General features: G+C 39.8%; 2 protein-coding genes across 3 annotated transcripts in view; one reads left to right on the top strand and one right to left on the bottom strand.

Annotated features, from left to right (window-relative positions):
• The window catches only part of LOC124254110 (mucin-5AC-like), a 76778-nt gene that overhangs the window by 10899 nt on the left and 38909 nt on the right, over positions 1-26970 (top strand). Inside the window, exon 1 of one of the 2 annotated variants that reach the window (XM_046687986.1) lies at positions 2335-2591. The exons of the other annotated variant lie outside the window; for it this stretch is intronic. The gene's annotated coding sequence lies outside the window, so the exon portion shown is untranslated. Of the gene's footprint in view, positions 1-2334; positions 2592-26970 lie in introns of those variants that run through there. 2 annotated transcript variants of the gene reach the window in all.
• LOC124254108 overlaps positions 1-26970 on the bottom strand; it is a 46355-nt gene that overhangs the window by 15201 nt on the left and 4184 nt on the right. The gene's annotated exons all lie outside the window — the stretch shown is intronic.

The following is a 26970-nucleotide window of genomic DNA, read 5'->3' as shown; positions in this document are numbered from 1 at the left end:
ATCAGTTGCAAAAAAATGAGAGAAGTGAGAATTTATAGTAGTCAATTCTAGAAGTTATAATTAGCTTTCCTGAACATTTTGAAAGGACTTTGTATAATTCTACAAATAATTTTTGAAGAGTTTATGCAAGAACTGAAAAGTTAGTATATGTTATGTGAGTTTGCATTTATGTATTTATAATCAGTTGCAAAAAAATGAGAGAAGTGAGATCTTTAAGAAGTATTTGCTTGGAAGTTGTCTTTTGCAGGCTGGTGACTGACCAATCACATAGTCTAGTTATTTCTGTAAGAGTTTTGCTTCTGTCCTAGCCAAGGGGTGGTGGAGTAGTCTAGTGGTTAAGGCGTTTGCTCATTATGCTGAAGACCCAGGTTCGGTTCCCCACATGGGTAAAATGTGTGAAGCCCATTTCTGGTGCTCCCACCATGGCATTGCTGGAATATTGCTAAAAGCGGAGTACAACTAAACTCACTCACTCACTCACTCCTACAGGTGAAGATGCTGAAGCCGTACCTCCTGACTCCTCCCAGCTTCATCAATGGTTCACACAAGGTGCTCTCTCTGTTTTAATGTGATAAATTAGGGTCACATATTCTATATATATTTTATATTTTTCAGATTTAGCTACCACTCAGTTTTGGTTGCTCAATATTGCATGAAGATGCTTGGATGGGTCAGTTCAGAACTTATCATCAATACTTATCGATTGTGTATTACCTATTTGGCTGGTTTCTGCAAGCTGTGGGCTAGAATTGGTCTTCAATAACCCATGCTTGTCGTAAGAGGCGACTAATGGGATTGGACGGTTAAGCTCGCTTACTGTTCACACATATTATCGTAATCCAATTGCGTAGATTGATGTTCATGCTGTTAATCACTGGATTGTTTACAGACCATATAGCTTGAATTTTGCTGAGTGTGGTGTTAAATAACAAACTAGCCATCAGACTATTACTGCTGGATGTGTACTGTATCGTCTGCCCTTTCTGCAATGATATTAAAGCCCGAAATGAAGCAAGTCTAAATTTCTCAGGCTCTGAATCTCCCATCTCACTGGGGCTCCTTTTCAATTTAAGAGGAATTATTGTTTCCAAAATTATATATATTCAGAGACTACCAGTATACGTTAGTGACCGCCTCCTTGGTGTAGTGGTTAGAGCGTCCGCCCGCGTCATACCAAAAGACTTTAAAATATGGTACTTGTTGGTCCCTGCCTGGCTCTCGGCATTAATGGGTACAACAAGGACTGGTCGGCTCGGAGTTAGTATAATGTGTCTGAGTGGGGTATTCATGCTTCACTGCGGCATGGTATCTCATTGGGCTAGCACTATAAAACCAGCTTAAGTCTGGGCTAGTACAAGCAGCCGCACATACACATACATACACACGCATGCACGTTGTCATATGAGCGAAATATTCTCAAGTACGACATTAAACCCAATTTCACCTCACCTCACTAGCTTCTGAGAAGGATTTGTTTTATAGTGAGGAGTTAAAATGTTGTCAGAGAACATGTATAGTGCATATGGACAAAGAAATTACTATAAACAAGGGTTATCATGGACACAAAGTGACCAGGACCAACAAATAGTTTGCTACATCCATCAGTTTGTTTTCAGCGTGTTTTTTATCAACCTAGTTTACTGTAGTTTATTTTGTATTGTTATGTTGGATTTCTTATTTTAATTCATTAAAGAAGGAACAGTCATAAAAATATAAAGTATAAAGTAATCATTTTCATTTGTTTTTCGGTCTGTGTAAATTGTCTTTATAAACTGAAACACTGTTACCAGACCATATAACACAGATTATTATATAGTCTCTGCTGTTAACTAAAAGACACAAGACAAATTAGTGCAGAAGTCACTAGAATCTTTCGTTTTCCTTTTGAATCATTTCCTCATCATGTCACAGCCACCTCCTCCCCCTCCAGGGGCGGTGGGGTAGCCTAGTGGTTAAAGCGTTGGCTCGTCACGCCGAAGACCCGGGTTCGATTCCCCACATGGGCACAATGTGTTAAGCCCATTTCTGGTGTCCCCCGCCGTGATATTGCTGGAATATTGCTAAAAGCGGCGTAAAACTAAACTCAGTCAGTCAGTCCTCCCCCTCCATAGTTCCTGGTCCCCCCTCCTGCAAGGTACCTGCTCTCCCCTTCCTCCTGCAAGGTGCCTGATGGGTCCCTCCTCCTGCAAGGTGCCTGATGGTCCCTCCCTCCTCCTGCAAGGTGCTTGATGGTCCCCCCAGAGGTTCAGTAGCCCAGTGCACCAGAGGCGTGGGTAATCCTTGACCGGCTCTGTGATCATGTGTGATGTACCTCGTAGCTCTGACAGCCCCACCAAGGGGGAAGTGATACAATAGCAGGTCGGGGGTGATCTCGGGGTCATGCACAGACAACCAGGGAGACAGACAACTTTTGCTGTGAATCTAGCTTCTCTCTCTCTCTCACTGTGGAAGCAGTTTCTAAGAACCGAGTATCAGCAGACTGAGCTGATAAAGACTGTATTCCTTTCCAAGGTGGTGGCAGGATTTATTCTCGCATTTGAAAGTGTGTTTGTATTGATAAGTGGACAAACTGAACTTTGTTGTTGGATCTGGTGAGTTGACTGTTTGCAGATTTATCATTTTCACTATAGCTTCTTTGTGAGTTCTTTGAGACATGATTTTTTGTGTATCCAAACGTTCAATGATTTGTTGTTTATGGCGAAAGGTTGTGTCTCAGCGTTGTAATTTGAAACTTGGGATCAACTTGTTGTGTTTATAAACTTACTTTCCTTGCTGAATGTGTCCGTTTCTTACGGCTTTTCTTACGGCTGGGAACGGAAATCGTGAGGGGATAGCTTGTGAGATTGTTGGGAAGTTGAAACTCTTTATTGATGTGTGTCAACTTAACTCTGGATATCTAAGTGAATCATACATATCTAAGATGTTTGCCTTCTTCATGTCTGTCTGTGATACCAGGAATCACATCACCAGGTTCAACGTACATTCAAGACTTCAGCAGTTTGGAACTTGTGCAGGCAATGTTTTACCAAAATAGCTATGTAAGCCTGAACAATTTTAGTTGTTTTATTGTTTTCCCTGCCAACTTGTACGATAGCTGAAAAATAAATAAAGAGTATTGATGTCAGTACTCGGCATTTTGACTAGTCAGGTAAGAGAAAATGGTATCAATGTCAACATAAATGCCGAAAAACTTTGGTTCCTATTTTGAAACTGCTTCCTATTAAAAAGGATTATTAGCACATTGTTTTTTTAAAACTTCTCAAAGTTAGGCCAGACCAATTTTATTTCTTGTTTTATGGATCCGCCGGTCATATTGTTTTCAAGAATAAGAAAAAATAAAAACTAATTTTCCCAGCTCAAAAAATTAAATCCTAATGTTTTTATTGGCCCAAAATGTTAAATTGGTCTGGCGTAAGTATCATAGCAAAACATTTTAATTTCACAAATGAAAGTTTATGAAGATACTTTTCATGTGTTTTTTTCCTCACTAGTAAGGAAATAAATATTGTGTTTCTAAAGTTATGACATCTAATACCGCAAGATAATATTGATTGGCATATCATACGAAACCTGTCAGACAATCGTCTGATAACAAGAGAATGTTTTGTACGCCACGTACAAGTCACCAACAGACTACGAGTTCATAGTACCCACAGAAACTTATCTCAACTGTAAACCTCCAAATCCTTATTGAAGCATGTTCCTATTCTTCCATTGTACTGTCCAGCCCCGTAATGATCCCTATTGTCCCCAGGGAGGGTGGCAAACCCTAAACCCTGTCCATTGTGCTCCCCCATATTTAGCCTCTATACGAGAGCCTTCCTGATCTTCAGGAGGGTCGGACATACAAACAATGAATTATGTCCAAGGAGGGAACAAACTTAACCTGAGATATGCCGATTCTGACAACGACATGCTAAGCTCTCCGTGGTAATACTGGGAAATGTTTGAGTTAGATATTGAAGTCAACAAGTCATGTTTCATGTTGTTTTGTTGTTATGTTAATGATTTGGTTGAGCTTTATGACTGAGTTGTTGCTTTGATAGACTTTTTCTTCTTAAGCTTAATGTACATTGGCTACAGAATATAGATAGTTTGATTTTCAGAGATTATGCCCTCATTTTTTGTGAAGTGATGGCTTGTTGTTCAGATTGTTTTTGTTTCTTGCAGATTTAAATTTGAAACGAAATTTAAAATTAATTATTTTATTTGTAATACACTACAGGAGTATTCTGTGTTTAATAGTTGTAATAATCACGAGCATGGAAACTGAAGCCTTTGTATAGATGACATCAGGTGAGACACACACTTATCTGTGACCTTTGTGTGGAATAGGTCATGCTTGATGTAAGAGTCAACATTACCAGTTGATTACAGAGATTACAGGGGCACATTGGTCCTTGGTCTGGCACCCTTGGGTCCAGTGGTGAGTCTTAACATTGTCTTTGTGTAAGGAGGAATGTCATGGTATAATGAGTGCTGTCATGGAGAAACTAGGGTTGTCATGGGGTTATAAGGGTTTATGATACAGTAACTGAGGTTTTCATGGAGTAATTAGGGTTGTCATGAAGTAATTAGGACTTTAATGGAGTAATTAGGGTTGTCATGGAGTAATTAGGACTTTCATGGAGTAATTAGGAATGTCATGGTTTTACAAGGGTTGTCATGGAGTAATTAGGGTTGTCATGGTGTTACAAGGGTTGTCATGGAGTAATTAGGACTGTCATTGGGTAATTAGGGTTGTCATGGTGTAATCACTCACTCACTCACTCTGAACTAATTTGAGTGATATGTCTGAATACTGAAAGTTCAATCAGTTTGAATCATATTATTACTTGGCTACCTTACCGGAATATTTTATTTCATAACATTGCTAAAAATACTAGAAATATAATCTATCCTTATCTCAACAACTCAACCCAATTTAAATTTTACTCTTGACAGTGGTGTGAAGTTAGAAAACATTTACTGACTGTTTCTGCACTGTAATATTTCAAAGTTGTCAATGTTGATATGCTGGTATCTTTACTGGCCATTAAAACCAAATGATTCGAGAATATGCATCTATCTACGTACCCATAAAAGTAGATAGGTCCAAAATATCAGAAGGCAGTGGATGTAAATAGTTATCTCCTTGAAAATGGTTATCTACCTTTATAATTTGTTCTATGTTGTGGTGTTCCTGTAATTCTTGAAAATAGTTCAGATTTCTGAGAGAAAATGTTTAGCCTCGTTATCTTGCCACTCTGGGAAAATCGCCACAAACTTGACTGGTGTTTATTGCGCTATAAATGCCAAAGGCTGGTTATAAGATTGCAAACAGGTTGAAAGATGGGCTGTGTTTGCAAAAGTGATAGCGCAAATTGGCATGTTTCCATGTTGAATTCAACTGCTCTTAAAAGATTGGTTAATTGGAAGTGCACAGAGGTGTATATATGGCATTGACCCCACTGCCAACAGGTTAATGTAAAGAAGCAGGTTGTCTGTTAGTGTGAAAGCAGGTTTTTCTTTGAAGTCTCTATTATGCCATAAGAGTTGATCGGCAAGATTGACTGGTGAAACTGATGATGGATCTGTAAATTTGTTGACTATATGGCGCACGTTAAGTGTAAACTGTGGAGAAATTCTTGAGAAGACATGGAATAAATTGGGTAAAAAGTCCAGGATTGTTTGGTTTTGAGAAAACCACATGCAGAGTTACACATGTTGAGCTGGATGTTTATCCTGGATGAAGAAAGAATTTGGCACGCCCATGCAACAGCAGCTTCTAATGGGAAATGTTAAACTGGGAAACCACAAAAGAATGTTCTCATTTCATATTTACTTGAACCTCGCTGGTTTGGTCCTCCCTAATACAGAAACCTCTCTAATACAAAAACCTCAACATTGTAGTCACAATAAGAGTGAGTGAGTGAGTTTAGTTTTACTCAGCACTCAGCAATATTCCAGCTATATGGCGGCAGCCTGTAAATAATCAAGTTAGTCGCCTCTTACAACAAGCATGGGTTACTGAAGACTAATTCTAACCCGGATCTTCACGGGCCAGTCACAATAAGAGCCTTGAGTTAGTCATTTTATAGGTGACATTCTTATATTTGTAGGAATTTAATTCATCCAGTTTTGTTTTTCAAAGATGAGAACAAAAGAAACACATGTTAATTTGAGTTAAATATAAGAGGAATGCTATTTGTTTTGTCCTCAACACTTTTTAATACTTATTGTTCCAAATTGCTGAAACTGTGCTAAATTGTGCTGGTCATATATTCTTCTCAAATGTCAAATCCTTTGTGCAAATTCACAAGAAAGAAAGAAAGCCAGGCATATATGCTGTATTGTAAGAACAGCAAGATAATTTGCAAAAACAGTTCTGCATGTTTGAAGTTTCCAAGGAACCAAATCTTTTAGAGAGAAAATATCTGACATATTCTGAATTAGTAAATAGGATGTGAAAACACTTGCTGATGAAATATCTAGTCTGTTGACCTGTACAATCTCATTCTCAGTACCAGAACTGTATCATCTGTATGTGAGACGGTGTGTTGAACAGAGGTCGACCTCTATCTGCAACACAACTCTCACACCATTCTGCACACCAGTCAAGAGCAGTCAGGGTGCACACAGCTTTGTGGGGAACAGATACTAGTTATCAGTGTGTTCCGGAGATATATACAATAGGGAAGTTCCCCAAGATTCAACTCAGGCCAATAAGAGTTGAATTTATTGCAGTCAGCCAAGTAGATAAGGAGAAATAATTGGAAGAAATACAACTCAAGTGTAGAATGATTTGGCAAGATCAGGAAAAATTAAAATTTGTTCTGGACTTCTTTTGAATTTTATTTTATTTCTTTTTATATATTCCAGGGGTGGATACAAACCACCCCCACCATAATCATTATCACCCCCACATTACTAAGCATCATTTTCACAATCGTCGTCATCATCATCATCATCATCATCATCATCATCATCATCATCATAAGGTCAAAGTGCAATTGAGGAGGGCCCTGATGATGATAGTGGGGATGACAGGTGTGATGGAGGACATCTACATGTGAGCCATGCATGATATGTCAATTTCACCCGATATTGACACATGCCTTAATCTCAAACTGTCAGTGTCAACCTGCTAACGGTCAATTAAAGCCACACAGTGAAAATCTGGCATGTTACAATGTGACCTGTTTTCAAAAATAACCCGGCTAATTGAAATAAAGATAGAATATTGCCATTTTGATTAACTCTATCAATGTCAACAATTCCCAAACTGCCTATTCCTTATGTCTGAATGGGCGAAAAGAATGTTGAGCCAAAACCCCCAGCTGGACAGTGGTCAGCCAAGTGTCCAGAAGCAGTGGGTGGTCTTGCTCCACTGTTGGTAAACTAATCCCCTCGCTTTCCACTCCAATGGGTTGCTATCCCCCTCCTTGCAATTAACGAGGTCGTGAATCAGCTGATAGCTGAGGTATGGTTGGTATTTATGCTCTTTGATCTCCGGTCACTGATTGCCATTGACCTGCTCTATCAACATTTGGTGACTTCCTGTATGGAGACTAATTAGGGAGGTCATCTGCGTCTTGTCATCTTACAACACATCTTGTCCCAGCAACGATTTAGGGGGGACGGTCTGCTGCAGTTGACTTTGGTCAGACCACTTAATAGATCACCTTTAGTCTCATTCAAAGATATACTGAGGGTCAGTCACAGTGACTATAAACTGAAACCATTCAACTCGTAAACTACTACCCCTGAAGATCCCGGTTAGAATTGGTCTTCAGAAACCCATGCTTGTTGTAAGAGGTGACTACCAGTAATAGGATCAGGTGATCAGGCTCACTGAGTTCGTGGACACATATGTCATCGTATCCCAGTTGCGTAGGTCGGTGCTTATGCTGTTGATCACTGGATTGTGTGGTTCAGTCTCGATTATTTACAGGCCGCTGCCATATAGCTGGAATATTGCTGTGTGTGGCATAAAACAACAAATCAAACTACTACTGCTTCTGCTGCTGTTGCTGCTGCTACTGCTACTTCTACTACTACTACTACTACTACTAGACCGCCTCCGTGGTGTAGTGGTTAGAGCGTCTGCCCGGAGAGCGGAAGGTCGCAGGTTCGATCCCCGACCGCGTCATACCAAAAGACGTTAAAATATGGTGCTTGTTGGTCCCTGCCTAGCTCTCGGCATTAATGGGTACAACAAGGACTGGTCGACTCGGAGTCAGTATAATGTGTCTGAGTGGGGTATTCATGCTTCACTGCGGCATGGTATCTCAGTGGGCTAGCACTATAAAACCAGCTTCAGTCTGGGCTAGTACAAGCAGCCACACATACACATACACTCACATGCACGTCGTCATATGAGCGAAATATTCTCAAGCACGACGTTAAACTCAATTTCACCTCACCTCACCACTGCTACTACTACTACTTATACATCTACTACAACTGCTGCTGTTACAGCTCATGAATTGTGGTTCACTTTCTAGTTTAGTGAAATAGTTGGTATTCAAAAACTGATACTTTGTTCAGAATAAGCTATGTGGTCTTTTCAAATTATTTTAAGCTGTCACTTTTGAATTTAAAAGAACCATCTCTATTTGTACTGAATATTGTTCAAACAGTGTTTACAGAGGTTTACCTGTTTTTACAACCTGGAGTTTTTTTCTTGGATATTTGTATCTTTTCATCTTTTCTTGTTGGCTGCAGTCCTAATTCTTTAAGATTGTGCTTTTTCATGTGGTTTTGGAGATTGTTTACCCAAAAAAGTTATATGTTTGTTTTACTGATAGGTCTTCACAATGATTATTGACAAACCAATTTCAAATACTGTTGCATAATCTTGTCCACACAAAAAGACAACAGTTATATCATAAGTACTTGTGAAGATCCGGATCAGAATAGTTCTTCAGCAACCCATGCTCTTGTTGTAAGAGGCGATGAACGGGATCAGATGGTCAGACTCACTGATTGTTTACACATGTCAGCATATCCAAATTGATCGATGAATTAGATCGATGCTCATGATGTCAGTCACTGGATTGTCTGGTCCAGACTTGATTATTTACAGAGAGCTGTCATATGGCTGAAATGCTGCTGACTGTGGCATTAAACAATCTACAAACAAACAAAGTTACGTTTATATAATTCCCCTAAAAATGCTCTACTTTAATCTCAAATGCAGTACTTTTTTTCAATTGTTTGTTTTCAATTTTCCACCAATATGCAATGTTTAAATGATATTGGCCATTGGTGTGAATTAAAACAGTCACATTAATTCATACTGAATCAGTTGAAGCTGATATGAAATTTTAAATCACTTATGAAATAAAGAAAACATTTCTTTATCCTGTTAAATTGCGGAATGCTGACGTCCATGTTATTTTCTTAACCTCGATCTTGTGATTACTTCAATCATACACTTCCGTGGAATCTTAACTCTAAGGCAGATTTGAAAAGTTGTGAAATCGTTATTGTTTACCTGGTCCATTAAACCATCATGATTCAGTTGACATCTGATTCAGGACAGAAGGAAAAAACACAGTTTGTAAATAGCAACAGTTTCATTATAGCTGTGTATCCGCGACATCTCAACTAGGACCCCCAAAAATCAACATGTTTGGTCTCAACATCTTGAAATAACCCTGTCTTTTTCGCTGCGCTTGTCTCCAAGCCTTTGTTTAATGTGTATCGCCCTGCTGTGACGAACACTTCACAAATAGCTGGCGTTTAACGGTCGATGTTGTAATCTCCCAGGTTTTCATTGACTCAGCTAACTAGTTAAATCAGTGGAAAACTTGACGTTTGTTGTTTTGTGTGTTGTGGTGTTTGTTTGGGCATCTGTGACAGGATGAACTGTCTGTATCTGGCCCTCTCTGTTACCAGATGCAGGGATTTCGCTGCTATGCCGGTATCTTGACACTGCATAGAAGTGTTAGGAGAAGAAAGCAAAAAGTGGTTGTCAGCTGTTTCTACTCTTGAAATGAATGTGACAGGAAATGAAGAGCTTGAAATCCATGTTTGAAAAAATATATAAAATATCATTTTTGTGTTATTTGATATTAATCACAGAAAAATATCTATTACAATATCAGAATGTATTATGCTGTAGGTAGGTGCTACGTCTAGCTGTTGGGCTGAAATTAATCCTATTCTATGACACTGGTAATAACAAGAGTAAATGAATTAACGTAATACTCTGTTGTCAGAACAAGTTCAGAATGGCAGCAGCATACATGGTAATACATCCTACACTTCACATGTGATGTATATGTCACTAGATTAGACGTCCATTTCACTGTGTATGGATGCCAAGGTTTCCTGCCCACCAGAATAATACTAGCCCTAGGGCAAGTCTGGTAGGTCTTCATGTAAATGTCAAGTCATTATACTGTAGAGCCATGTTTCCCCGAGCTCTGATGATTACTGTTCAGTCTGAATTCCACCTGTGTGCTGGCTACCAGACCTAATTGTGTTTCCAGCTTTCCTATTAATTGATTTTCATTTCATAATGTCAATATTTCTTACAACTGAAATATAATTTTATGGTTCTTTTTAAAACAGAATTTGTAATTAGTTCTATAAGATTTTATTTGTGCTTGGATTTTAATTATTGATCTGGGTTGTTTTTTCTGTTAATAAAATGTATGTTCAGTTTTTGTAATTGATTTTTGGCATTTATATTAGTATCAGCTGTGCTTGAAATGTAATAATTGGTCTGGTTGTTGGCTTAAAATATTTGTATCAATATGAAGAATCTTATTCATATTTGGGTTTGTAATCAAGGATTAAGTAAAGCCTTGTCATAAGGATGTGGATTAGATTATACATAAAAATTATTTCGGATGAGTTAAAATTCATTGATATTGGTAAAGATTTCATGTTTGATGAATGTCATTGTATCTGGTTACTCCCTTTGATGAAGGACAGATATCAGTGGTCTTGTCTCATTCCTCAGTGTCACTAGATATTGTTTTACTTAGGTGAGTGCTAGAGTGGGCTAAATAATTAGCCTCATACAATATGATGAAGACACTTGAATGAATAAAGTTATTTGTTTCAACAACTGTGCATTGCAACTGTTTGGGTTCATCATTGGCAGGTTTGATTCCAAGAAGCATGGAGGTTTGGTCAACTGAAAAAGTCCAGTTTTTCCACTTTCCTAGTCTGTCTCACAGTCCCTGAACCACATTTGAAGCAAAGGCATGTGAAATGAGAGGTGAAATCTGATTGGTTGATAGGAAGGACATGCAAGGGCCATAACTCATAGGATATTTAACAATTGTTGAATCATATCAGACAATTGATACACATGAAACTTAAATTCAACTTCTTGGACAAATTCCTTGTTTAAGTTTGTCAGTAAGTATAACACCCTTCCTCCCTCCCTCCCTCCATCACTCACCTCACCTCACTGATTAAAATTGCCTCACTCACTCACATACTCAACTTGCCTCACTCACTCATAACCTATATGAAAGGTGAATTCTGACCTGGCAGCTGCCAAGACCAATCTTCATCGGCAACTAATGCAATGGAGAAGTAACAATTAATTTCCATCTTGATGTTGTCTATTTCATCTAAAGCTTGTCTATTTCATCTAAATCTTGTCCATTTCCTCTTGTAAGCCAGACCAGCTATGCACCGAGAGTCCGTGCATATGTACTCAGATTTCAGTGATAAAACTAGAAGGCTCTCCATCATACTATCATACTTGAAGTTAAACACTTTAACAGGCAGCTTCACAACTTTGACCATAAAACTTGTTCACAATTTGTACAAAAAGTGAAACAAATTTTATCGACAATTTTTAAAACCTTGCTTTCCAGCTATTGAAGTTTGGACAAGTGCAGGAAGTAATATTTTTCAGAATTCAACATTATTTGGTCTTTTAGCTCATCTTACACAAGTAGGTTGGAAATTTTGCTCTGCTCACAGTTTGATGAAGGAGTTGGACCATCTCTCAAAGTGTATTTATGACCATAGGTAAGACAACGTGATATTTATTCTTTCGCAACACCCTAGATAGGTTTATAGTAGGATGGTTGCCAGAGACAAATAAATCACGTTGATGTCTTGTCGCATCGCAACAGGAAGTGACTTCAGCTGACAAATGTGTGTGTTTAGTTACCATTATCTGCTGTACATGTAGGATTTATGTCCTCCACCAAAAGGTGTGGAGACATACTGTTTTCTGTCTTGCTCCCTTTCTATTGAAGGTTGTTTAGTGTTTTTCAAAGAGTCTTGGTATATGCATGAATGTGTGAAGCCCATTTCTGGTGTCCCCTGCCATTATATTCCTGGAATATTGCAAACAGCGAAGTGAAACCGTACTCACTCACTCACTCACTCACTCACTCACTCACTCACTCACTCACTCACTCACTCACTCACTCACTCACTCACTCACTCACTCACCACCCACACCCACTCACCCACCCACGCACGCACGCGCACGCACGCACGCACGCACGTACTCTCACTCACTCACTCTTTTATGGATCATGACAGTGTATACACAGGCCTTGAACAGTTTGTTTAAAACATTATTTAAGGAAAAAATGCCTCTTGTATTACATTTTAAATAATTTTGAATCAAAATCTTATAATCAATTCATTGCAGCCTAAGCAAGTCTTTTGAAATAGACTTTTTGCTCTTTTACTTCCAAACTGGACGGGATCGGATGGTCAGGCTCGCTGACTTGGTTGACACATGTCATCGGTTCCCAGTTGCACAGATCGATGCTCATGCTGTTGATCACTGGATTGTCTGGTCCAGACTGGAATATTGCTGAGTGCGGCGTAAAACTAAACTCACTCACTCACTCCAAACTGGAATTATTACACTGAATTTTACTCAGATTTGTATTGTAAATTTAAAATGTATTGTGACCAAGTGAAGCACCAAGATCAGCAGTTTGAACAGAGTATACAGACTTTGGTGTACATTTCCACCCTAATTGACAGTTGTCATTCTCAGTCACATGATATGTGTGGAACCGCCCAGCCTGTCCTGGTTGAGGGAGGAAAGAGTAACCTGAGATGTATGTATTCTACACCCTCTCTGATATCAGAGACAAGCTGGCATGACATTAGTTTGTCTACAATGGTTTCAGAAACTGTATCCTGTAAAGTGAAGAATTTAGCGCCAGCGTGAGGATACTGGTAATTAATAATTGCTGCCATGTCTTGTGGTCATTATGATATCCGCCATGAGATCAGCTGACAGACCCGTGATTGATGTACATTTCATGTTGCTGCAACCCCTCATAACGGGATCACCTTTCCGCGATGCTCGGGAAGCCAGGTGATGAGACCCCAATTGTGTTGTGATTGCTTGTGTCTATTACAGTCTCTGTCAATTTTAATGTTGCTGGCACCAGGCTGCTGAAATTGAGCACGTCTTAATCCTGTATATGATGTCTGGACGTGATATTGACGTCGACATCCGCAACCTGTCAGTGCCATGTGGCCAGGAGCTGCATCCATTGATGCATTGTGTAGGTTATTGATTTCTAATGTAGGTCCATTCTTGAGGATCAAATGATAATTAGATCCTTAGTTTGTGATTGTACAATAGGGCCCCCTCTGTGGGCCAGTGGAGAGAGTGTCTGCCTTGAGTGGACAATCGGTGGTTTGGTCTCCAGTCAGAGTAAAGAAAAGATGGGAGATGAAGAAGGATTTGATGGCCTCTGAGTCAGTATAATGTGTGTGAGTAGGGCATCCATATTGAGCAGGGTACCAGGGTATCACGATAAACACACATGCTCACAGATGGACAGACACAATGACACACATGGTATATCTCATGATAAACACACATGCACACAGATGGACAGACACAATAACACACATGGTATATCTCACGATAAACACACATGCACACAAGTCAAACACAGTAACACTCAGGATATTATATCACTATAAACACACATGCACACAGGTCAAACACAATAACAGGGTATATCTCACTATAAACACACATACACACAGATCAGACACAATAACACACACCCTGGGTATATCTCACTATAAACACAGGTACACACACATACATATACACAGACTGGCAGACACAATAACACACATATACACACACAGAGGAGATATATTCCGTGCATAAGCACACAGTCATGATGTTACATATATATGCACTCAAATTTTGATAACATGGGTTTTCAAATCTGGCTTATTACTGATACTGATTCACCAAACTTCGCCCTTTGTGTTGGACAAGGAGAAGCTTCAGTTAATCATATAGCTAAGAATGGTATACTTTCAGTCAATGTTAATGTTTGTCTTTGAAAGTTGAAACTCTGTAATGCCCTTTGACTGGGGCTCAGTGCCTGGTTCGGACAACACAGCCTGCCAATACGAATATTGTGGTTGATCTCAGCTGGTTATGTGATAACTAGGATATATACACCAATAGCCACTTGAGACTGACCAGCCGTGACGTGCATGTTCATTTCACTGGTGGAGTTGTACATAGCAGAAAGTAGTGGAAATTTGTGAGCTATATTTCTGTGCATATATAGTGACTTATTCCTCTAAGAATAAAATATGTTCAAAAGTGGAATTTGTAGCTTCATGAGCCTTTCACAGATATGAAACATACACACTAATTTGTATAAATGTTATGTCACTGGAGCTTAATGGTGCTTCATGGGTGTTTAACGTGTGAGGAACCATTTTAGAATTGATCTTCAGCAACCCATGCTTGTTGTAAGAAGTGACTAACAGGATCAGGTGGTGAGGCACACTGACTTAATTGGCTTATGCCCGCCATCCCAATTATGTAGATTGATACTTATGATGTTAATCACTGGATTGTCTGGTCCAGACTCAATTGTTTTCAGATTGTTGTCATATAGCGAAGTCCAAGTGAACTGTGGTGTTAAACAACAAACAATCATAGAAGCTTATTTAGTTTTTATCTCAAATACTTAGATTTGATGCTAATGATGCCAGTCACTGGATTATCTGGTCCATCATGTTTGATGGAATAAGAAGGCATGAAAAAGAAACACACTATTCTAGCGTTCAACAACTAACCCATAAAATATGTACATTATTTGGTTTTAAGTTTGTTGACTCAACCACTTTGTCTTATGATTGATTTGTTTAGTTAATCCTTTACTAACATCAAAATCATTTTATTTCTTAGAAGTTAAGTGAACAGTGTCCTTCAATCCAAGCAATACCCTGAAGTAACAATTATTTTCATGTCATGAAACTCGGAGATGAGGTTGAGTTGCTTAATTTATACTGGAAATGAAAAGTAAGTTGGTTTAAAGATGTGCAGTTGATTTGTTTAACATTCTGAGGAAGGAACCATTTAGGACAAGGATTACTGAGATAATCATTCAGAATTGTAGCCTCACAAGGGACTCGAATTTAATTTTTCGTTTTCTCATCTGTGTTATGCAGTATAACAAGGTTTTCCTGTCAGCTCGCTCATATGTTTTCATTTGGGCAAACACATTTGCAAGTAACGATTTTGACTTTATAAACCTTTCAAGAATGTATACTGTAGATCAGCGCATGGCTTATCAAAACACACAGTGAAGACGTCAGTTACCAAGCACCCATTGTCAGTTGCACCTGGAGTGCCACAGTTCAGCACCCAGATATAGGACACACATGTCATAGAGGCGTTGATAACTGCTTCCTGTCGTTCATTGCTGAAGATGAGTGACAGGTGGAGGATGGAAGATTATGTGCAACTTTCAACTGTCAAAATGTTCAATTCCCAAATGTAATTGTCAACATTGAGATTACATGTTCTCATGGTCGTGTTGAAATGTGGGTCACCGACATGTCTTGATATTAGATTTCATGACGCTGTGCAAATACTTCAGATTAAAACAGGAGCGGTATAACATTAAATCAATGATCTGGACAGATTTTTATCCAAGAGAAGAATATTGACAGTCAGTAGCAGTCTATAAGTTTGATTGATAGTGTAGAAAAAGCCAGTAAAAACTTTGAGAGAAGTTCCTGAAAACATGGACCAGAATAATGGAATGAGGAACACAGGAACAGGATGAGGAGAACAGGATGAGGAATGGGTTTATGTTCATCATTGTGATCAGGACTCAGCTATGAAATGATGAACACAGGATTTGTGGACACTCTTTGGTATTTTGTGCTCACTGGAATGGAGAAACCTGTGTAATTTATAGAACCAGTCCCTATTCAGGGCCCTTTCTGTCATAGAAGCAGCCCCTATTTGGAGCCCTTTTTGTCATAGATCCAGCCCCTATTTCAGCTCTTTTTGTCATAGAACCAGACCCTATTTGGAGCCATTTGTGTCATAGAACCAGACCCTATTTGGAGCCTTTTATATCACTGAACCAGCCCTTATTTGGAGCCCTTTTTGTCATAGAACCATCCCCTATTTGGAGCCCTTTTTGTCATAGAACCAGACCCTATTTGGAGCCCTTTTTATCCCCCGCAACGCGTTTTTCGGGGGGTATTAAAATGGACTCCGTCCGTGCGTGCGTCCGTGCGTGCGTCCGTCCGTGCACATTTGTCTTTTCCGGAGCAGAACTCTAAAAGCATTCTATATTTCTTCACCAAACTTGGCACATACATTGATCTGGTGGTGTACTGGTGCCTTTTGGTAGTTTTGGAATTTTGAATAAAATATATTTGGCGTTTCCATGGCAACAAGTTCGACTTAGACTGAAATTGGTGGTAGTGCTCTTTTCCGGAGCAGAACTCTAAAAGCATTCAATATTTCTCCACCAAACTTGGCACATAGATTGATCTGGTGGTGTACTGGTGCCTTTTGGTAGTTTTGGAATTCTGAATAAAATATTTTTGGCGTTTCTATGGCAACAAGTTCGACTTAGACTGAAATTGGTGGTAGTGCTCTTTTCCGGAGCAGAACTCTAAAACCGTTCACTATCTCTTCACCAAACTTGGCACATAGATTGGTCTGGTGGTGTACTGGTGCCTTTTGGTAGTTTTGGAATTCTGATTAAAATATTTTTGGCGTTTCCATGGCAACAAGTTCGACTTAGACTGAAATTGGTGGTAGTGCTCTTTTCCGGAGCAGAACTCTAAAACCATTCGCTATTTCTTCACCAAACTTGGCACATAGATTGGTCTGGTGGTGTACTGGTGCCTTTTGGTAGTTTTGGAATTCTGAATAAAATATTTTTGGCGTTTCCATGGCAACAAGTTTGACTGAGACTGAAATTGGTGATAGTGCTCCTTTCAATGCTCTCCTTCCACTTTTCTATATACACACCTAAATATTTGACATAATCATAACTCGTAGACATAATCATGAAGAGTATTTTGCCATTGCGGGGGATATTGATGACTTTGTCTTCTTGTTGTCATAGAACCAGACCCTATTTGGAACCCTTTTTGTCATAGAACCAGACCCTATTTGGAACCCTTTTTATCATAGAACCAGACCCTATTTGGAACCCTTTTTGTCATAGAACCAGACCCTATTTGGAACCCTTTTTGTCATAGAACCAGACCCTATTTGGAACCCTTTTTTTTATCATAGAACCAGACCCTATTTGGAACCCTTTTTGTCATAGAACCAGACCCTATTTGGAACCCTTTTTCATAGAACCAGACCCTATTTGTCATAGAACCAGACCCTATTTGGAACCCTTTTTATCATAGAACCAGACCCTATTTGGAACCCTTTTTGTCATAGAACCAGACCCTATTTGGAACCCTTTTTATCATAGAACCAGACCCTATTTGGAACCCTTTTTGTCATAGAACCAGACCCTATTTGGAACCCTTTTTATCATAGAACCAGACCCTATTTGGAACCCTTTTTGTCATAGAACCAGACCCTATTTCATAGAACCAGACCCTTTTTGTCATAGAACCAGACCCTATTTGGAACCCTTTTTATCATAGAACCAGACCCTATTTGGAACCCTTTTTGTCATAGAACCAGACCCTATTTGGAACCCTTTTTGTCATAGAACCAGACCCTATTTGGAACCCTTTTTGTCATAGAACCAGCCCCTATTTGGAACCCTTTTTATCACAGAACTAGCCCCTATTTGGAGCTCTTTTTGTCATAGTACGAGCCCCTATTTGTAGCTCTTTTTCTCATAGAACAAAACCCTACTTGGTGCCCTTTTCGTCATAGAACCAGCCCCTATTTGGTGCCCTTTTCGTCATAGAACCAGACCGTATTTGGAGCCCATTTTGTGACAGAACCAGACTCTATATTTGGAGCCCCTTTTTGTCATAGATACAGCCCCTATTTGGAGCCCTTTTTGTCATAGAACCAGCCCCTATTTGGAGCCCATTTTATCATAGAACCAGCCCCTATTTGGTGCCCTTTTCACTCCCAAAGCAGGGTATAGCAGTGGTCATTGCCTCAAGCCACTGACCGCTGGAATCCACCTTCTTAGGTGCCTGTGTCTGACAATACGGACACTTTCCATCATTTGGGTTGATCTGTAGGTCAAACTCTTGTAGACTTAGGGAATTGTTCAATGTTTGGACAAGACAAGGAAATGAGAGGATTTGAGAAGCTTTCCTTTTTTTGTCACTAGGAAATCAATACTTTTAATTACAGATGTCAGATTCTCAGACAGTGTTACCGAACAGCGTCCCTGTTACGCAATCGATGTCAACCCGTCGTCGTCAATATACATCTCATGCACATTTCAACTCACATCAACATGAAAGTCCATTTCAAGTTTACATTTATCCTGAGTATTTGGAAGAAGTTATTTGGAAACGATGTTGATTTCAGGCTTGATGTTTTGGTTAGACTACATAATGAGATGTACAGCCATTGATTTCAGGGTACGTCAATAGCGCAGTGTCAATCACAACTCTCCGCCAGAATTGAAATGAATTGTATGAATGAGAATGTAAAGTTAACCTGAATATCGACGTAATCAGATGAAGTCAACCCATGAGAATTGTACATTGTAAAAATATTTGAAATGGTCTTTTGAGGATGTACTGAAGATAAAAAATTCCAAGATTTAGAAAAAAATAATCTTGGAAACATGTTTGCCTTGTGCAAATCTGTGTAAAATGGATTTTGTGTCAGTTCTACTGGGATCAACTGCAGTTATAGTGATTGAGTGAGTTTAGTGTTATGCCACACTCAGCAATTTTTACAGCTGTATGGTGGTGGTCTGTAAATAATCGAGTCTGGACCAGACAGTCCATTGATCAATACCATGAGCATCGATCTGCGCAATTGGGAACCAATGACGTGTCAACCAAGCCAGCGAGCCTGACCACCCGATCCCGTTAGTCGCCTCTTACGACAAGCATGGGTTGCTGAAGATCAATTCTAACCTGGATCTTCATGGGTCTGTGGTCTTCAGACAATACACAGTCTGGCAATGCAAATGTCTCTCACATTTCCAACAATCCAAGGGGCAGTGGGGTAGCCTAGTGGTTAAAGCGTTGGCTTGTCACGCTGAAGACCCGGGTTCGAATCCCCACATGGGTACAATGTGTGAAGCCCATTTCTGGTGTCCCCCGCCATGATGTTGCTGTAATATTGCTAAAAGCGGCATAAAACCAATCTCAGTCAGTCAGTCCAACAATCCACTTTTCATCAGGGGCGGTGGGGTAGCCTAGTGGTTAAAGTTTTCTCGCATCACGCCAAAGGCCCGGGTTCGATTCCCTACATGGGTACAATGTGTGAAGCCCATTTCGTAGCGCTACAAACGTTTTGTGGATTGGCTCTAGTTCAGTTCTGTTGTGCCCACCGTGATATTGTTGGAATATTGCTAAAAGCGGCGTAAAACCATACTCAATCACTAAGATTTCCAGATAGTAGATAACTACTACTAACAAAAGATTTTATAAAGAGAAAAGTCAGAGACAAGACCAATTCTAAACTGGATCTTCACGGGTGAGTGAGTGAGTCAACCGTCACTTCAGTGAGTAAGTCAGTCAGTCAGATGGGTTTTACACAATTTGGACAGTATTACAGTTACATCACAATAGCTTCATCCCACTTTTCCGGTCGACTGAAGGGATTATTGGTTAGGGTACAATACTCTGCTGGCTATAGTCTGTTATAACTAAGTACCTCTCAGCCCCCGCTGTCCGGCAGTTATAAATATACCACTTCCCATATCATCTGTGTAGATTGGATTATATGTTAGTTAAAAGGTGAGAATTTATGGATGTCAACTTATTTATTATGTGGAACATGATGTTCATCTGATGAAGGAGGTGAGGTGAGATGAAATGGGGTTTAACATTGTACTTGGCTGATATGACGATGTGCATGCATGTGTATGTGTGGCTGCTTGTACTAGCCCAGACTGAAGCTGGAGTGCTAGCCCACAGAGATATCATGCCGCAGTGAAGCATGAATACCACACGCAGACACATTATACTGACTCCGAGCCGATCAGTCCTTGTTGTACCCATTAATGTGCCAGGCAGAGACCAACAAGTACCATATTTGGTACTTTTGGTATGACGTGGCCGGGGATCGAACCTGTGACCTCCTGCTCTCCGGGCTCTCCACGCTCTCTGACGATGTAACCACTAAACCTCTGAGGCAGTCTGATGAAGGAGGGGCGGTAGGGTAGACTAGTGGTTACAGCATTCACTTGTCATGCCGAAGACTCGGGTTCGATTCCCGCCATGGTTTCCATGTGTGAAGCCCATTTCTGGTGTCCCCCAACGTGATATTGCTAGAATATGGCTAAAAGCAACATAAAACTCAATTCACTCACTCATCCGATGAAGGAGTAAGAATATGCTCTGAAACATATATTCTTACTCCTTTGTCAGGTGAACATTCCCCTATGATAAAGAAATTGACATCCTTAAATTCCCACCTTTTATGTGTATCACTTTTACATGTTGTTCAAAGACTTTATATGTTAATTCACTGAGCTCTCTAGTAGCTGACCCGTGAAGATCCGGGGTAGAATAGGTCTACATCAACCCATGCTTGCCACAAAAGGCGACTATGCTTGTCTTAAGAGGCGACTAACGGGTTCGGATGGTCAGGCTCGCTGACTTGGTTGACACATGTCATTTGTTTGTCAATTACGCAGATCGATGCTCATGCTGTTGATCACTGGATTGTCTGATCCAGACTCGATTATTTACAGACCGCCACCATATAGCTTGAATATTGCTGAGTGCAGAGTAAAACTAAACTCACTCACTCACTCTCTAGTAGCCATAAGTATATCACTTCCTTCATAATCGGAGTAATTTTGAAGGCATAATCATAGGTATCAATAAAATTGAACTTCACAGTAACATGTGATAGACTTTAGTTAATTGTGGGACAAGCTTTAACCTCCATAGCATTGACCTGAACACATTTTCTAGCAGTGAGAAAGTTGTGAATCTGTTGGACAAAATGGCTGCAGTAAATGGACTTGAGACAGTCAGGGAAGACTGGCTTTCAGTCACAGAGTTGTTCAGACTGCTTGGCTGATATTTTCATTATTCTACAAAATTGTCAAATTTTGTACCGTGAAACAACGATTCCATTTCCCTGGTGACATTTTGATAAAGGAAGGCTCAATTTCATGCCTCATACTTAAGCACATGAAAAGGTATATGAGTTATTGTATGAGAGTTTATCCTTGAGGGTACTGAGACATTGTATTTACAGGAATGTACTGAAATGTAATTTGATTTAAAAAGTTAATCCAAGGAAATAACTAGATTCCCGTTGAATATTTCAACTGATCTCGACCTTGGTCTCCGCAATGAAACTGTGACTGTGTTGTACATTGCAATCCATCATATTCTATTTCATGTCTATTTCGGGATTCTATAAGTTACATAGAAACCTTTGAGATAAATTTCAAAGGGTGTTATCAGCTAGCCTCCATCATATAAAGGTCTATATTTTAAGTGGTGTATCTCTCAACGTGTGGTTGTACTTGCCATTAGTGGAATCTCAAAAGCTTTTTTAAGATTGTAAATTTAACCCCCTTTATCTTATCACAGATGCCTCTCATTTCAGATCTGTGCATGATAAACAGATTAAATCACACAAGAAACATGTTGTTGCCTTTTAAGACAGCTGATCAGCTGTTTCTTGTTGATAGCCACTTAGTTGCTGATATCAATTCATCAAATTAGTAATCAACGTGATTGATGACAATGATGACAAGATGTATATTTCACTCAGGGAATACTTCATGTCTGTAAACGCTGTTGGAGGTATTTGAGTAATGGGTTATTATTTCCTGCAAGTAACAAATATTTAGATGGTATGGAATGACAAATTTCTTTGATCATTGCTTATCTAAGAGTGGAAATTCATGTTTTCATTGTTATTGATCAAACTTTCAGATTTGATATGAATATCAATATTTTCAATTGCAATAAAGAAATCGATCTGAAACTTAAAACAAGACAAATTCTTATGGATAACAACTTCTTGATTTATTTTTCACAATGTTGTCAAAAATAAATCAAGAAGTTGTTATCCATAAGATTTGTCTTGTATTACTACACCAACTTCTAAATGCCTTTGAAGAAGGTCTGAAACCTATTTCTTCCACTGAAAATATATCATCATTAAGCATTTCTTTTGCAATGTCTATAAAAACAAATATACTTAGGTTAAATTATTAGTGTTAAACTCAATATCACTTTTGGGGCTTAAACATATGTAAATCTGATTCAGGGTTGGTGAAAGGTCTCACAGTGGCCCATATTATGCATAATGTATGAATATCTATTCAGCATATAAGAATCATATGATTCTGTGATGTATATTCTAACATGCATACTTTTCCTCAGGTGAATTTGACTTTCAAAAGTAGAAGTGTTACAGCCTCTGTCAGAACAAGGAAACATTCTGATCTATTGACTGATATGTAGAACAGGTAGTATGTTATTATATTCAGCATGTTTATCAGTGTGTCAGTTCAAGGAATCCTGGTACTGGCCAGGGTCATGTGTAAAACCACACAACGTGCCTATACTGACAAGTATGACCGATATTTCCTTCTTGGAGTGGCTTTTCCTTTAGATGTTTCCGTTCTTAGCAAGTGTCACTTGCTGGTAATGTGAGTATGAGATACACCTATTGTAATGGATCTGTGTAGTGTGTGTTTGTTGACGATATGCTCTGCCGTGTCAGTAGGTTTCAGATGCAAGGGTTCTGATATGTTTCTATTTCTGATATGTCCCTGTCTCTGATATGTCCCTGTCTCTGATATGTCCTGTCTCTGATATGTTCCTGTCTATGATATGTCCCTGTCTCTGATATGTCCCTGTCTCTGATATGTCTCTGATATGTTCCTGTCTCTGATATGTCCCTGTCTCTGATATGTTGATATGTCTCTGATATGTCTCCTGTCTCTGATATGTCCCTGTCTCTGATATGTCTCTGATATGTCCCTGTCTCTGATATGTCTCTGATATGTTCCTGTCTCTGATATGTCCCTGTCACTGATATGTCTCTGATATGTCCCTGTCTCTGATATGTCCCTGTCTCTGATATGTCCCTGTCTCTGATATGTCTCTGATATGTTCCTGTCTCTGATATGTCCCTGTCTCTGATATGTCCCTGTCTCTGATATGTCTCTGATATGTCCCTGTCTCTGATATGTCTCTGATATGTTCCTGTCTCTGATATGTCCCTGTCACTGATATGTCTCTGATATGTCCCTGTCTCTGATATGTCCCTGTCTCTGATATGTCCCTGTCTCTGATATGTCCCTGTCTCTGATATGTCTCTGATATGTCCCTGTCTCTTATATGTCCCTGTCTCTGATATGTCCCTGTCTCTGATATGTCTCTGATATGTTCCTGTCTCTGATATGTCTCTGTCTCTGATATGTCTCTGATATGTCCCTGTCTCTGATATGTCTCTGATATGTTCCTGTCTCTGATATGTCCCTGTCTCTGATATGTCTCTGATATGTCCCTGTCTCTGATATGTCTCTGATATGTCCCTGTCTCTGATATGTCTCTGATATGTCCCTGTCTCTGATATGTCCCTGTCTCTGATATGTTCCTGTCTCTGATATGTCCCTGTCTCTGATATGTCCCTGTCTCTGATATGTCTCTGATATGTTCCTGTCTCTGATATGTCCCTGTCTCTGATATGTCCCTGTCTCTGATATGTCTCTGATATGTCCCTGTCTCTGATATGTCTCTGATATGTTCCTGTCTCTGATATGTCCCTGTCACTGATATGTCTCTGATATGTCCCTGTCTCTGATATGTCCCTGTCTCTGATATGTCCCTGTCTCTGATATGTCCCTGTCTCTGATATGTCCCTGTCTCTTATATGTCCCTGTCTCTGATATGTCCCTGTCTCTGATATGTCTCTGATATGTTCCTGTCTCTGATATGTCTCTGTCTCTGATATGTCTCTGATATGTCCCTGTCTCTGATATGTCTCTGATATGTTCCTGTCTCTGATATGTCCCTGTCTCTGATATGTCTCTGATATGTCCCTGTCTCTGATATGTCTCTGATATGTCCCTGTCTCTGATATGTCTCTGATATGTCCCTGTCTCTGATATGTCCCTGTCTCTGATATGTCCCTGTCTCTGATATGTCCCTGTCTCTGATATGTCTCTGATATGTCCCTGTCTCTGATATGTCCCTGTCTCTGATATGTCTCTGATATGTTCCTGTCTCTGATATGTCCTGTTTTCACACTCACTCACTCACCCATACACCTGTTCTCAGTTACTCATTCACTCACCCACTCACCTGTTCTTGCTCACCTGTTCTCTGATATGTTCCTATTTCTGATATGTCCCTGTTTCTGAGATGTCCCTGTTTCCGAGATGTTTCTGTTTCTGATATGTTTCTATTTCTGATATGTCCCTGTTTCTGAGATGTCCCTGTTTCCGAGATGTTTCTGTTTCTGATATGTTTCTGATATGTCCCTGTTTCCGAGATGTCCCTGTTTCCGAGATGTTTCTGTTTCTGATATGTTTCTATTTCTGATATGTCCCTGTTTCCGAGATGTCCCTGTTTCTGAGATGTTTCTGTTTCCGAGATGTTTCTGTTTCTGATATGTTTCTATTTCTGATATGTCCCTGTTTCTGAGATGTCCCCTGTTTCTGAGATGTTTCTGTTTCCGAGATGTTTCTGTTTCTGATATGTTTCTATTTCTGATATGTCCCTGTTTCTGAGATGTCCCTGTTTCCGAGATGGTTCTGTTTCTGATATGTTTCTGTTTTTGATATGTCCCTGTTTCCGAGATGTCCCTGTTTCCGAGATGTTTCTGTTTCTGATATGTTTCTATTTCTGATATGTCCCTGTTTCCGAGATGTCCCTGTTTCTGAAATGTTTCTGTTTCCGAGATGTTTCTGTTTTTGATATGTCCCTGTTTCCGAGATGTCCCTGTTTCCGAGATGTTTCTGTTTCTGAGATGTTTCTATTTCTGATATGTCCCTGTTTCTTAGATGTCCCTGTTTCTGATATGTTTCTATTTCTGATATGTCCCTGTTTCCGAGATGCCTTGATTCTGAGATGTTTCTATTTCTGATATGTCCCTGTTTCCGTGATGTCCGAGATGTCCCTGTTTCTGAGATGTCCCTGTTTCCGAGATGTCCCTGTTTCTGATAAGTCCCTGTTTCCGAGATGTTTCTGTTTCCGAGATGTTTCTGTTTCTTCATTTGACCATTATCAGAGTATGTAGCATCTCCTCTTCCCCATCTGAGGCTATACTGTGGCATCCTGCTACAATGGTACCAATAATGGGAATAGTATCAGAAGATCTGTTCTAGTAGGGAGTATGAAGCTTGAGTCTGCCAGCTGAAATAGGAATATGATAAACAATCAAGCTGGTATGACTGACTGACTGAGTTTGGTTTTACGCCGCTTTTAGCAATATTCCAGCAACATCTCGGTGGGGGACACCAGAAATGGGCTTCATACAATGTGCCCATGTGGGGATTCAAACCCGGGTCTTCGGCGTGACGAGCCAACGCTTTAACCGTTAGGCTACCCCACCGCCCCTCAAGCTGGTATGAAAGTCAATTGGTTGGAGTATATCAGACCTCTGGTTCATGTTACTTGTATGTTTTAATATAGAGAGGGTTGTGCTTCATACCTATTGCAGTGTAATACCTCACTCACTCACTCACCTGTTTTCAGGTATTCATTCATTCACTCATTCACTCATTCACTCACTCACTCTCACCCTCACACCCACTCACCTGTTTTCACACTCACTCACCCACCCACACACCTGTTCTCAGTTACTCATTCACTCACCCACTCACCTGTTCTTGCTCACCTGTTCTCACTCACGCACCCACTCACCTGTTCTTGCTCACCTAATCTCACTCACTCACACTGTGGGTCACATTTTTACATGTTCTAATAGTCAGAGTAATTGTCTGCATTTGTATGAAGTAATATCCTCACTACTCTTTGTGGACAATGGGCGGTGGGGTAGCCTAGTGGTGAAAGCGTCCGCTCGTCACGCTGAAGGCCCGGGTTCGATTCCCCACATGGGTACAATATGTGAAGCCCATTTCTGGTGTCCCCCGCCGTGATGTTGCTGGAATATTGCTGGAATATTGCTAAAAGCGGAGTAACAATAATAGCGGAGTAATAAATCCACAACTATTGACAATCAATATCTGGACTGACAGGCACTTTCTACAGTAATGTATATATCTACTTCAGTGTCTGTAGGACACATTTTATAATCAGCTTTCAGTGATTGGCTAATTGATTAATGCTCCCAAATACCTTATTATGAAAGGTTTATTGGCAACTTCAGAAATCACCCTTGTCCTGTCTAACATGTCGGCCATTTTGTCATCCTGTGCCACGTATTATTACACACCGTCATTGTGGTTTTTGTCAGACATGTTTATCTAATGATGATATTTACATCTATCTGTTGTGAACAATCTACAATAAATGTTACTTGAGCAAACATATGCCCACATCATCTCTCTTTTTTTCTGGCGCAATTAAGATGGTTGTATGTGTGTCAGCTTGTGGAAACGGAAGTTACAAGTATCAGGTGATACATCCTTT

The sequence above is a fragment of the Haliotis rubra genome, unplaced genomic scaffold, assembly GCF_003918875.1.
Source record: "Haliotis rubra isolate DU_JTF1 unplaced genomic scaffold, ASM391887v1 Scf564, whole genome shotgun sequence".
In the NCBI taxonomy this organism is placed as follows: Eukaryota; Metazoa; Mollusca; class Gastropoda; order Lepetellida; family Haliotidae; genus Haliotis; species Haliotis rubra.
This window is presented reverse-complemented; position numbering and strand designations above follow the sequence as displayed.